Source organism: Passer domesticus, chromosome 1 (assembly GCF_036417665.1).
Source record: "Passer domesticus isolate bPasDom1 chromosome 1, bPasDom1.hap1, whole genome shotgun sequence".
NCBI classification, from domain to species: Eukaryota; Metazoa; Chordata; class Aves; order Passeriformes; family Passeridae; genus Passer; species Passer domesticus.
The window spans coordinates 9,737,061-9,749,781 of record NC_087474.1 but is presented as its reverse complement, the minus strand read 5'-3'; the positions used below and the strand labels follow the sequence as shown (position 1 = coordinate 9,749,781).

The following is a 12,721-nucleotide window of genomic DNA, read 5'->3' as shown; positions in this document are numbered from 1 at the left end:
CCGGCAGGCTCCGGAAGGTGACAGCGCGCCCGGTGCCAGGGCGGAGCTCCGGCAGCCACAGCCCGGCCCGCTCCGTCCCGCTCACCGCTGCACACGGCCCGCCGACACAGGCGCAGACAGCGGGGCAGGAGGCACGACCCGCCCTTCCCTGCCCGCCCTCCGCCTTCCCGCTCCTTCCTCTCCCCTTCCCTTTCCTTTCCCGGCTCTTTTCCCGCCGCTTCCCGGCCGGGCTACGGCGGCTGCGAAGGGACAAAACACCTCCGGGGGAGGGCGGGCGGCGCCGGCCCCGCCCCCCGCGCGCCCCTCCGCGGCGGGTGACGTCAGGCGCCTCACGCGCCGCTCCGCGCGTCACACGCCGCGCGCGCGCCGGGGCCCCCCTCCCCCCCTCCCTTCCCCGCTCCGCCAATCCGCGCGCGGCGGCGCCCGGCCGAGCGGCGCCGGCCAATCCCTTCCGCCGGCGGGGGCGGGACTTCCGCCGGGAGCCGGAAGCGGGTCTCTCATGCGAGCGGGTGGTTGAGTCTCGGCTCGGAGACGTTTCGGGCCCGGAGCCGCCGCCGCCCCCCCGCGCCCCGCCCGCCCCCGGCGCTGCCGCCGCCCGCGCCCCCTCGGCCCCGCCTCGCGCTCCGCTCTCCTCCTCACGGCATCCGGCGGCGAGGCCCCGGCGGCGGCGGCGGCGCGGCGAGAGGCCCCGGCGGCCGCGGGAACCCGACAGGAGCGAAAGGCCCCGCGCCGGCGGAGCCCCCCCCCGCCCCGTGCCCGCCCGCGTCCCCCGTGCCGAGCCCCGGCCCGAGGGCGGCGGCGGCTGTTGGTGACAGGTGAGTGCGAGGGGCCGCCCGGCCCGCGCCCTCGGGCGGCGGCGCCCGCCGGGGCCGTTCCGCAGCCGCGTCTCCCGGTGCGGGGGCATGGCGGGGCCCAAGGGGGAGCGACACCCCCCGCTCCGTCGGCCCCTCGCACCGGGGAGGCGGCCGGAGCCGCCATCTTCCCACCCGAGGCGGTTCCCGGGGGAGAGACGGGAGGGAGGAGGAGGAGGATCCCGGCTCGGGGCCGCGGTGCCGGCGGGGGTAGGGCGGGCGAGCCGCCGGGGCCGCTCCCGCCCCGCGGCCTCGCCGCCCCGGGCGCAGCGGGTGAGCTTTGCCCCCGCGCCGGCGGGGCCGTGCGGGGGAGCCGCGGGACGGGGGCGAGCGCGGGGGGACCCGGCCGGAGCCCCCCGGGGCGGATGGGCGGCCGGAGCCCGCGGAGCCGCGGGCGGTGCCGGCCCCGGCCCGCCGCGGGCTTTGCGCGCCAGCCGCGACCCGGGCGGGCGAATCGCCGGCGGGCCGGGGTGCGCCCGGGCTGCGGGGCGGTCCCCGCGGAGCGCACGGGCGCTGCGCTGCCCCCGGGACTGAGTTGTTGTTGGGCCCTTCGGGAGCTGCTGGAGCCGGAGTTGTTTTCACTCTCGGTTTCAGTTTGTCCAGGTGCTCGAAATTACTACGTAGCTTTGTCCGCAGTTTAAACAGATGTGCACTTGTGTTTTGTTGTGTGAGATTCCTGTGCGGCAGATAAGTATAATTATTTTTATTCTTCAGGTGAGAGAATTGAGGCGAAGTGGTTAAGACTTGCCTGTGGCCACAGAGAGAGAGAGAGAGAGCTGGTTTCAAAACCACTGTTCAAACTTGAGTCACTCTTGGGGTAAAACCATGGGAATTCTGGCTTCTCATTCTGCGTCTTGTCTCTGGCCTAGTTTTGTTGGCCTTTGAATCCTTAGTAAAATTGGAGAAGGAATCTTAAGTACTGCCTCAAGGATTGCTATTGTAAGGTCTGTCTTGTGGTTGAAGTTTCATGTCAGACTTATCTGTTTTTTACAGATTGGATGAATTCTCAAAGGTCAAAGCATGTTGTGTTTTTTTTTTTTTTTTCCAACTTGCTGATATTTCACAACTCTTGGGTTTTGATTCTGGTCTGGTAACTTTTTATCAGTTGAACTTTCACTTCTCCCTGCTGATTTGTAAGCATTTCTTCAAGTCAGTTCTCAAGATATAAAGCTAATCAGCTTACTCACTCTAGCTATTAGAACAATATTTTTATATTTTTAATTTTTTTTTTGTGGGAGGTGAAAACTAGGCTGAGGCCTGATAATATGCATACAAAAAGCAGTAAATATTTTATGTATAATGTCTACAGAAAATTTTATTCTTCTAGATGTGTTGTCATTCATGTGGGTATGCTCTTTATATGGAAGCCGCAATTCTACGTTTAATTGCTCTTACATTTTGGGGGAAAAAATAATCTTTATTCCAACGGTGGCAAAGGTTTTGCTTAAATGAATTACAAACACTGAATTTACAAGCAGAAAATTGAAAACATTTGATCTCTTGGATGTTCCTTAATAAACAACTGTATGTAATCGGGTCCTTCAGCGCACACAGTGTTCTGGGTTAGATTGAGCTGTTTACCCTGTAATTTTTTCCAGGTTTTTTTTACCCATTTATACACAAACACTGCGAGGGACTACAGGTGTCAGCACAAGTATGTGCTGCCTTGGTTGCTTTTTATGGCTGGCTGTAGTGCCAATATACACAGAGAAAGTACAAATGACTGATATGTATTTATTATAAGTATTGCTTAGATATGGGGCTGTATCTGAAATGTTTCATTACAGAGCAAAACAGAAGATCTGGAACTGGAGGCAGTTATGGGGGCTTGGGGATTTTGTTTGGGGGTTTTTGTTTCTTTGAGACATACAGAAACCATGTAGGCAGTCTTTGATGGTGATGCTTTATTTCGATTAGAGGGAAGTTAAATGCTTGGTTTATTTACTGAAATGCAAAGTCAATAGAGTCAGGTTTGTCTAATCTACATGTTCTGTACTGATCTGTTGCTGCGTCCCTTATTAAGTCTCATATCTCACAGCAGCTTTGGCTTTAAATCAGTTGAGAGCTTAATTGGCATGGTAATATAAACTCTTTGTTAAATATTTATTACATTACCTCACAAAATGCACATGCTAGACACGGAAAAGGCATGTTTGTGACCGCAGTGCATGACAAATCTAAAGTGACAGCTTAAAGGTAGCAAAAAAGGAGTTACAAAAAACACAGTAATTAGGTGTAGATGTATTCCATCAGTTTGATTTTTTTTAAAACTAGGTGGCTTTTAGGACCTTCAGCGCTATTAATGTTTAATTCCATGGTGTCTATATATATTCATCAGGCATTCAGTTTCTCGTAAATTAACAGGTAAGGCACACAAATAAGAAGGTAAAGCGCTTGACTTGACTTTTCCCGTGCCTGTGTTGGAAGGAGCAGGTTTTGCAAAGGCCGCAGCCTTATCGATCTTGAAGGAGAGCACTCTTGCCTTGGAGGTGCGAAGGTGCCTGTGGAGGCAGCTCACAAATGCAGTGTCAGGAGGGCTGTTGCTGGCAGAAAGAGATGAAGCAAGCAAAGAAATGTGTTCTGGAGTCTGGAGAATATTAGCCTTTGGGAGTGTGATTTGTGTGTGTGTGCATGTATGCACACGTGTGAGAAACTGTTACATGCCATAAGGTGTAATAACTGTGATTTGCAAAGTTCTCTGTTCCTCTAAGCATTTACTAGCAAAATGACATTTTTGGACAACAGGTTTGTCTAAGTCTTAGGCATAACTGTAGAAAATAATCTCAGGCTGCATTTTTTTTTTCCTGCATGTAGTCAGTGCTACTCAGCTAACAGGAGTATTGGAAATCTCCTGTATTTGCATTCAGAATGGGCACACAGGTGTGAGTAGGAAGGACAGGATGTTACAAAACAGGACGTTGTAAGGAAGAAAATTAACCCTCTCCCTGCAGTTTTGAAATAGGCAATGATATGTGGAGAACTGTGTAGAAGATGAGAATAAAAGCTACTCTTGTAGTAAAGTCCCTGGAAAGGTGTTTGAGCAATGTTGTTCTGAAGGCAAGGCATGCACGTGCTGAAATTAATACTCTGGATTATATGGGTTTTAGTCCATACACAAGGTCTAGACGAGTGGATTTCACCACAGAAGCCACTGATTGAATTAGGGAGAGGAAAGTGATACAAAACTTAAAATTAGCACTATTCCAAAGTTTGCGATCCCTCAAAAAAGAGAAGACGCACACACACATAACCTCTTCCCCTGAGCTGATGATGTCCTTTGTCAAAGGCACCAGTTCTAACTGTATTTGCATTTTCAAGCTTTGGGAAAGCTCTGTTTTCTTTTCCTGTGCATTAACTCCTCTGTGCTAAACTCAAGGCAAGCTAGTGTATCATAATAGTTAAACACAAAAATAGCATTCTAAAGCAACTTCGCTGAATGTAAAACTGAGTGATATTTCACCTGGTCAAAAAACCTTTTTGTACTGTAAATACCAGATAATTGAAGAAGACCCATTGCTATTCCAACAATCTATTTATTTTCTCTTTAAGTATATAATGATAAAAATGTGTCTGTAACCAGCAAGTTTGAGGCACTTGTTAGAAACAGACCAGCAGTCAATTTCTGTTCTACCCATTCATCTACTCAAGTTCCATGAAAGTATTACAAGATAGAAACAATTTCTGTTAATTGGTTCCCAGCTGGTGGTGCTTAAATTTTGGTGATGTGATGGAGCCAAGGATTTATGAAATCACTGGTCTTTCTCATCTGTGTGTGTAGCTGTTCCATACCCATTCAGAAGCAAGTGCTGCAGAGCAATACCTGCAGACAACAAAGGTGCTTTGGAGCGCTCAAATTAGGTGTGACTGTAATACAGCATAAATGTGTGATTAGGGTAGCTGTGGCCGTGTTCATTCTGTGATGTGTGCTGCTGCAGGTATTTTGTGTCTGGGTATGTGTTTCAGGAACAACAATTAACTCCAAAATTGGAAGTCTGACAGAGGTTACTAATACGTGGCTAGCTGCTTGGCCTAGAACATTGCCGGGAATTGGGGAAGCGCTGTTTTGACACCCTGATGAATCACCAATTTCTTTGAGTCTTAATCTTTTCGAATGCTCTCGTTTACCAGGGAGGGCTGGGCTATGCATATTCTGGATCCTGTCAGTCCAGCTCCTTAATGGGTAGTTGAATGATGTAATACAAAAGGAATCAGTTGTTCATAAGCTGAATGGATTGCCACCTCTGCACTTCCAGCAGCTCTGTTGTTATTCTCACAAGGCTGTTGGTATGTAAGGAGCTGGTGTTCCAGAGAGCATATCCTACAGTAAAGGTTTATTCTGGATTGCCTCTGTGGCCATGTGGAATTCACAGATATATCGAGTTCAGTGTGTGTGTCTCTAAGGCAGGTATACACAACTTTGAGTTCTGGACTGTTGCACATATAGATAGAAATACAGATGCCTACAGAAGTGTATAGACAGCTGTCTGCCATGGTAGCCTGTGATGAATTGGCACAATTGCTTTATCTGTTAGGGATTCTTTTCTAAAATGCCAATATCGCTTTCATTATTGAAAACAGGAAACACTGGCAACACAGATTTTGGAAACTACACCTTCAGATGCTATCAGAGTTTCACATGGAATATGTTCAGGAATACACTGAGTTTTCAGTGTGAAGAACATACAGTTATTTTATCTAAAGCTAGTGCTGGGCTTTTTCAAAATCTAAATACTGTATCACCGTATTAGGCTTTTAGTTTCTTGTGTTTTTTTTTCACGAGTATATAAACAATATTTTCCCTTTGGATGGGTTAATTCTCTCTTATTGGCCCTTCCCTCCTGATTTCTGGAAGTGAGCAACAATGGTAAATACTTTACTGGTACTATTTGTAAGGCAGACTTCCATCTGTCTTGTTAGTGGAAATGCAAACTTGCTTAAAACACTGAGTATTTCTATTAATCTCTTAAAAATGTTTAGATCGGCCAAGAAACACTGATAATGTTCTACAGTCTGTTTTAAGTAAAGTATTTTATAATTACAGGATGCCAGTGATGTGACAGGGAAACCCAAGAAACAAAATATTAGTTAAATAGTAACTATGTTGAGAAAAACATCATTTCATAAATCTCATTTGGCAGAAACTTAATAAAAGGTTTGAAAGCTTTACAGTGATGTCTCTTGGCAGCTTTATGGTTTTGTTTTCGGTCACTGTTGGTATCCATATGCGTATTTTCACAGGTTGTGATGCTGTCACAGGTTGCCCCACAACAGAGTCTGACTCTGACTGTTGTTCAAACAAGGAACTGATGAATCAACAGGCCAATGTCCAAAGTAGCTTGCTTTTCCATGCCCTAGTGCTGAGGGTTTATGCTCAAAGGTTTGGATGTATCCTCCTGGTTTCTGGTTCTTGTTCTAGGAATTAAAAACTGGAGCAGAAGTGAAGAATGTACTGGGGCATAGTTACTTTAAGTGCTGAGCTACCTGTATGTGTAGAATTTGCAGTCTTATCTCAGAGTTTCATTCCCATTCAATGTTGTTGCTGCCCTACAGGGACAGAAAATGGTCACCGTGTTGCTGTTTAAAGCAGCAAGGCAAACAATTTGGTCAGAATATCATTGTCTACATTGGCATCTCTCCAGGATCTTGGATTTGTGTCCCTGCTCAAATTTAAAGCTTCTTGTCCAATTCTTCATAATAAATGTCAAAAAAATTATGCTATCAAGAAGGGAAGGGACTCTTTTTAATGAACATATGCTACAGCTTAGCTTATAGTCTGTATTTTATGATTGTAATTTTCTTAGTTAACATTGTGTATTCTAACTGGATTCAAGGAATAAGTGGAATTTTTAGAAGGGCCTGTGCCCAGTTATTTTGACTTGCAAGGAAGAATTATTGTCATTAAATCCAAGCTAAAATACTGGCAGTCCATCCTTTAACTGTGAGTCAAAACCTGAATTACCAGTAGTTTTGATTACAGTGATACTCTGCGAAGGTGGGGTGCTCTAACTGTGAACAAATGTGCACCCAGGAGGTGATAGTCTTTCATAGAGTGATTTAAAACTAAGAGCTGCTTCTGGTTTCGGTGAAGTTTGTAATGGAGGATGGTAGCCTTTATTAAAAGAGGAAGTAATACTAAAATGACTGGATTATTGGAGTTAAATTCTATTTTTGGCAAAGAGGTTAATGAAATAATCATTGGCAAAAAAACATTCGTTTCCTTTTCTCTTGCAAAACCTTAAAGTTAAATCATGCTTCTTCTATAAGTAGTTAAATTTCAATTTCGATTTGGTCCTGAAGATGTTTCAAAACTTAAACTAACATTTTAGGTCAGTGGATGCTTTTCAAGTCATCTGAAAAAAAAAAACCAAAACAAAATCACAGAGATTGAGGGGAGTTCATCCCAGACCGTTTGTTTTGCACAATGACTGTTTATTGAAAGTCTTTGCATTGCTGTATACATTCGTGTTGGAACAAAAATTGTCACTGTACCTTTTTGCTTATCTGTGGCATTATCAACATCATACATTGTTATATATGCCTCTCACTTCAACTTCATGTAGGTATAGATCCTCTTCTCTCTTAGTTTTCTCAGGCCTGTTGTGAGGCAAGATATATTCCAGGAGGTCTGTAATGGTTGTCCCTTTGGTTTCCATCAAATCTTTTCCAGAATTCTAGTTCTGTGTGCATTTGAATTTGAGATCAGTGGTGTTAGATTTCTGCTTCCCTGAGTTAGGAGTTTATTGTATGGTCCCAGAATGCCATGATAAAGAACTTGGCAAATTGGTTGTGAAGCTGTGTATGTGTCTTCAATAAAAATTCAAAGTACTAATATTAATATTAAGGGTCCTGGAAATTCCATATGCAGCTTTTGACCTCCTCTTGCTTAAGTGCAACACTGATTGCAGACTTGAAACATGGAATCCAAGTAATAGCAATATTCTAAGATAAGACTATTAAGAGCTGTTAAAGAAGGTCAGACTTCTAACCTCACCCTTGGAACTGCACTAAATATTAACCCTATAGCTTCAAGTGGTGTTTTTAGTCTTGTCTTTCATCATAAAATACTGCATCTGCTTTTGCCAGCTTCGGAATTTTTCTGAGGAAGACGATGTTCATAAGATCCTGGCCAGCAAAGCTGGGTTAGTTGTTTCCTACCTTTGCCAAGTGTCCTGCCTGGAGTCACAGGCAGGCTGCGAGAGCTTCAGCCACTCTCTGGTTAGCAGGGTAGTGAAGAATGCGGAAAACTTAGAGCTGGTATTGGTAAATCGTGAGGAGGAACATTCAGTAATTGAAACAAGGAAGTTCGTTGTTCCCAGCATTGCCAAACTCATACTCTTCATGCACAACATTTAACTTGTTCCTTCTAAGCAAGTGCTAAACCTTCTGGAACCTCATGTGTTACAGCATTTGAAGATCTAGTGTTTCTTTGAAGAACTGGGAAAAGCCAAATAGACCATCAGTTGCTGCCTCTTAGCTTTAAAAACTTGAAGCAACTAGTAAAATAATGTAGAACTGGCAGTTGTTTTGTTAAACAAACAGAATTTATGAAATGATGGGTCTGCTCACAGTGAGCCTGACGTGCTGGTGTGTTATCCAGCAAAGTTGACTGTCTTTCTAGTTTTCACTCCAAGTTAGGAATCAGTTTGTCTTAGACTGAAACTGTCTCTAACAGTGAAAGTGCAATAGTCTCTGCAGACTTCACTGCTCTGAAGTGAAGCATGCTTAATTGTTGTTTCCTTCAGCACAGGAATAGGAAAATTAATCTTCTACTTCCCTTCAATAGCTACTTTAGAGAAAAGCAAACACCAAAAAAAACCCCACCTCATTGGTTAAGTGAGAGCAGGCCAGTTATGTGGGGAAGGAAGGGAAACAAAGAAAATACATTATTATGCAAGATATTATCTTTGCATAATAATTCCTCATATGTGCATGTATTGAGAGAAGGTATGGTAGGATGAGGCAGACTTGGTGTCCAGAATGCCAGAGTAAACTTACCTGCTGGAGATACCTGTCAAAATAAAGAATAGTTTGAATGAAGTAGATTATAGATCTGTTTTTTGATAGTCGTGTTAATCTCTTCATGAAGTCTTGGTTGGCTATGGGGAAGAGCAATATGGGCCTATTTTAAGAGTTCAAGAGTTTAAGCTACTATGTAGTGTTCTGTAAATGACTATTTAAAAATAGTACAGAAATGAGCAAGTTTTTGTGAAACTCAGTCATTAGTGCCAACAGGTATTTGCTCCTGCTCTGTTTGCTCCAGAACAAGCTTGAATTTTCTCACCAATTCAATTTACTGTTTCTAATCAATTGCTCTCTGCTTTCTGTGTGTACAGAAGTGTGCAGTTTTTGACTCATGTCACATTAGCGAAAACAAGCAACATGGATCATACTTGATTTAGGTGAGGTTTTGTATTTGATGGTGCGAAAATTTAGAAACATACTTTTGTGACGCTTTCCATCATTTTTTTCCCCCCATCATTTAATATTTGCATGAAATTACAATTTCTGGATCAGTGAGCAGGATTTGATATTAAATATTGGTATTACATTAAAAGCCTGGAACAGTCTTCTAGCTAATTTGTTGGCATAAAGACCTCTGAAGTTATTGAGAACTTTGACTTTCAGCAAAAATGCAATTAGCCTATCAAAGACCACCCTAAAACATCTAGAATTAATATTTGTGTAGAAAGTAAACATTTTTAGCAGTTAAATTTATGCATGTTAGTGAAAATATCAAGACTTTTCTTTGTATTTCCTCAGCTGTGACTTGTGTTTGCAGATCAGAATCCTGCTGCACTGGTCACTGCAAGCATGGGCTGTTGCCTTGTAGGTGGGTGGGAATGTTACAAGAAATCAATGTGAATAGTGCATTAGTATAATATATGATGCCTATGCTCTGATGAGAACCTAATCAGTTATTAAAATATATTAATTAAAGAAAAAAATCCTGCCAAAGGAAGCAGCTTCCATCACATCCTGCAGTTTCTCTTAACCCATGTTAGGCTTAAATATAAGGGGGTTTATATACTTAGTCATTATTTAGGCTGTCTGTCTGGTTTTAGAAGATTATATGAAGAATTAGTCTGCCTCTATGGTTAGGCTTATTTAACAAATGTATTCCAAATGTAGCTTGGGAGCAGAGGCAGATGTGAAGTGCTGTGCAGAGTGTGGGGTCCAACTCCAAGCTTGTCATTCTCTAGCTACTTTAAAGCATTGTTTGCCCTGTATTTAGGCTTAATGAGTTTTCTGATTATTTCAGTGCAAAAGAGGCAGTGCCTTGCACTGGTCTGTCCTTTCACTCTTTAATTCAGTACAGGCAGTGTTAAATTTGCTGAGGTTTCTGTTGTGAAGGTCCTGCAGACATGTTACTGTAGCCTTTACTTTCCTTTTTTGGTTTTGGGTTGTTTTGGGTTGTTTTTTTGTTTTTTTTTTTAAATTGGTGATGCTTTGTAGCAGCAGCAGCAGAGTGATGTGGACCGAAGCTGTTGAGTTCCACTCAGAACTGAAGTACTGCTCTCTGCTCCTCTGGTGTCCCAGGGCAGGACAGAAGGGTTAATGCCACCAGGCATTCAGCTTGAGTCCTTTCTCCTCTACTGCTGTTCTGGTGGCCACAGAAGTAAAGTGCATGAGCAGGCAACTACTGTGTAGCTCTCTGTTTAACTGGAGAAGGGGGTGTTCAAATTTTTTCAAATTCTGTTCTTGCTGGTGGTGTTTTCTGTCCTGGAAAAGCAAAAAGTTGTGCCAGAGCTGTGAAGTAGGCAGGAAGTCAAATGCTTACAAATATGAGCAAGGGCAAGGCATTTAAGGGAAGGCAAATGTAAGAGATGTAGCATTTTAGTGGAAAATCATTATATTTCAAGATACTTACCTAATCGATTTGAGTAAAAGATGCCTGATCTCTTTCCTGAGAAAGTTAAAAGACCTTTTTCATTCAATGTGAGATGTTTTTTGCTCTTTGTAGGCCTTGGTAATGAATGTGGAATGTGTAATTCTACATTCAGCCTATCAATAGAGAACAGGTTGTGGAGAGCTATGATCATAATTAATTTATATTAAATTAGCATTCTACTTTTCTTTTCAGAATGGTCATGATTTGGTTGACCTGCTAACAGTTTAACTCTGCCATTTGAGGGGTTTCTTAGAAAATGCACAAATCAGAGAGTCGAGAGATGAATTTTAATTAAGTGTGGTACTTTTGAAATCATCATCTGATAAATATCTTATCTGACACGATAGTTATAATAGAAATTAAATATATATCTTTATGAATAACCTGCAGGGTGTGTGCTGTTAGTCCACTTACAGCGAGGAAAACAAGCTTGTGGCTTTGTGATGGATGTGCAATATGAAGCAACTCCTGTTAATTAATGAGTTGAGTTTCTTAATGTAATGTGCTTCAGCCTGCAGTCAGGAGAGTGCTGCTTCAGACTTGAAAACTGCAAACTGAAAACTGCTCATGACACAATCACTCCTGTCTTCAAGGCACATGACACTCTTATAAGGCATAAAAATTTCTTCCTAGTGGCTTATTCCTGCTTGGTAGGCACTCCTAGTGTTCTTAAAGGGTAAGATTTTGTTAGGTTTTATACCATTAAACATCTGCTTTATCACATTACTGAGGAGGATGTGATCCACAGGCTTCTTGGTCCATCTCTGCAGTGATGTTTGAGTGCACATCAGATAGTAACTGCATGTGTAGTTTCTTGGCATGCAGGAGAACTGCAGAAATTGTGAGAGACCATTGAGTGCAGTGAAATTATTTAATTTTCGTTATGCACATGTATTTAAAATACAGTGCATAAAAGGCTAGAGACAAAAAATGATAAATCATGATTTTTTTGTTGGTGGAGGTCATGCTGTTATCTTCTGTGCACTGTTGACATCATCTTCTTGTTTGAGGTACTGAGTAAGACTGTAACTTTACCCTCTTCCCATTTTTCTTGCTCTTCACTGAAAGAGTTTTTCATATGCCTCTGTACAGAGTCCTTATCATTTACCAGTATCAGGTTTCTTTGGTATTTTATCACCTTTGTTTAGTAACTTGCTGCTTGGCATCTTTTGGACAGCTAATTACTGTAATGATCTGGATTTCCAGACTTGCAGAGTAATCAGTTCTGGTGTGCTCTTCATTGCATTGGTTCCTGTGTAAGTGAGAACGTTCAGTAAATGATGAGAGTTGTGAATTGCTTGGGAAGCCTCACACAGAAATGTTTCGTAGATCTTTAAATAAAAAAAATGCAGTGTTCCTTTTAAACAGCAAGATTTACTATTTCAGACTTTCTTAAAGGAGAGATGACATTTTAAAGGATAATTAATAGAATTGCAGAACCTTATAAACAACAGAAGGGATTTAAAAAAACCCAGCTTGTGAAGTAGCTGCAGCAGCAGCTCTAAATGATTTGTGTTTTCTGTTGAAGGATGTTAAAAAAGGTACAGCTTTAAGGTTTAATTGTTCTTCTGACACTGTATTTCTTGCTATTGCCTGGTTGCCTTGTGCATTTTGAAGTGCCTTGAGTCTTCCAAGTGTTTTGTTACAGGTTTGCCCCCAGTGCTTAGGTCCATGTTCCTCTTCAAGAACCCAGAGGTTGCATTATTCTGGAGAGTGCTGGGGCATAAGTAATTTCTTGGCAGGAAGGAAAACTGAAACAAATCCAATGGTACTTTTCTTGGGTTTTTTGAAATCTAACTTTCCAGCCACCATGCTGGCACGTACACTGGGTGCTTGTGCGTTTTGAAACCTTCATCCGACAGATTTCATAAATCACTGGCTCTAAACACTAAGCTCCAGAGGTGAATTTCCAACTTTTTCCCCAACTGTTTAGCTAATCAGCAGTTAAACAAATGGAGGACCTTGTGATGATTTTTAATAG

General features: G+C 43.1%; 1 protein-coding gene across 2 annotated transcripts in view; it reads left to right on the top strand.

Moving 5' to 3' along the window:
• Window positions 1-517: 517 nt before the first annotated feature.
• The window catches only part of LARP4B (La ribonucleoprotein 4B), a 55,765-nt gene continuing 43,561 nt past the window's right edge, over window positions 518-12,721 (top strand). Inside the window, exon 1 of one of the 2 annotated variants that reach the window (XM_064389144.1) lies at window positions 518-815. The gene's annotated coding sequence lies outside the window, so the exon portion shown is untranslated. Of the gene's footprint in view, window positions 816-1,101; window positions 1,125-12,721 lie in introns of those variants that run through there. The other variant, XM_064389229.1, reaches the window with a different exon arrangement.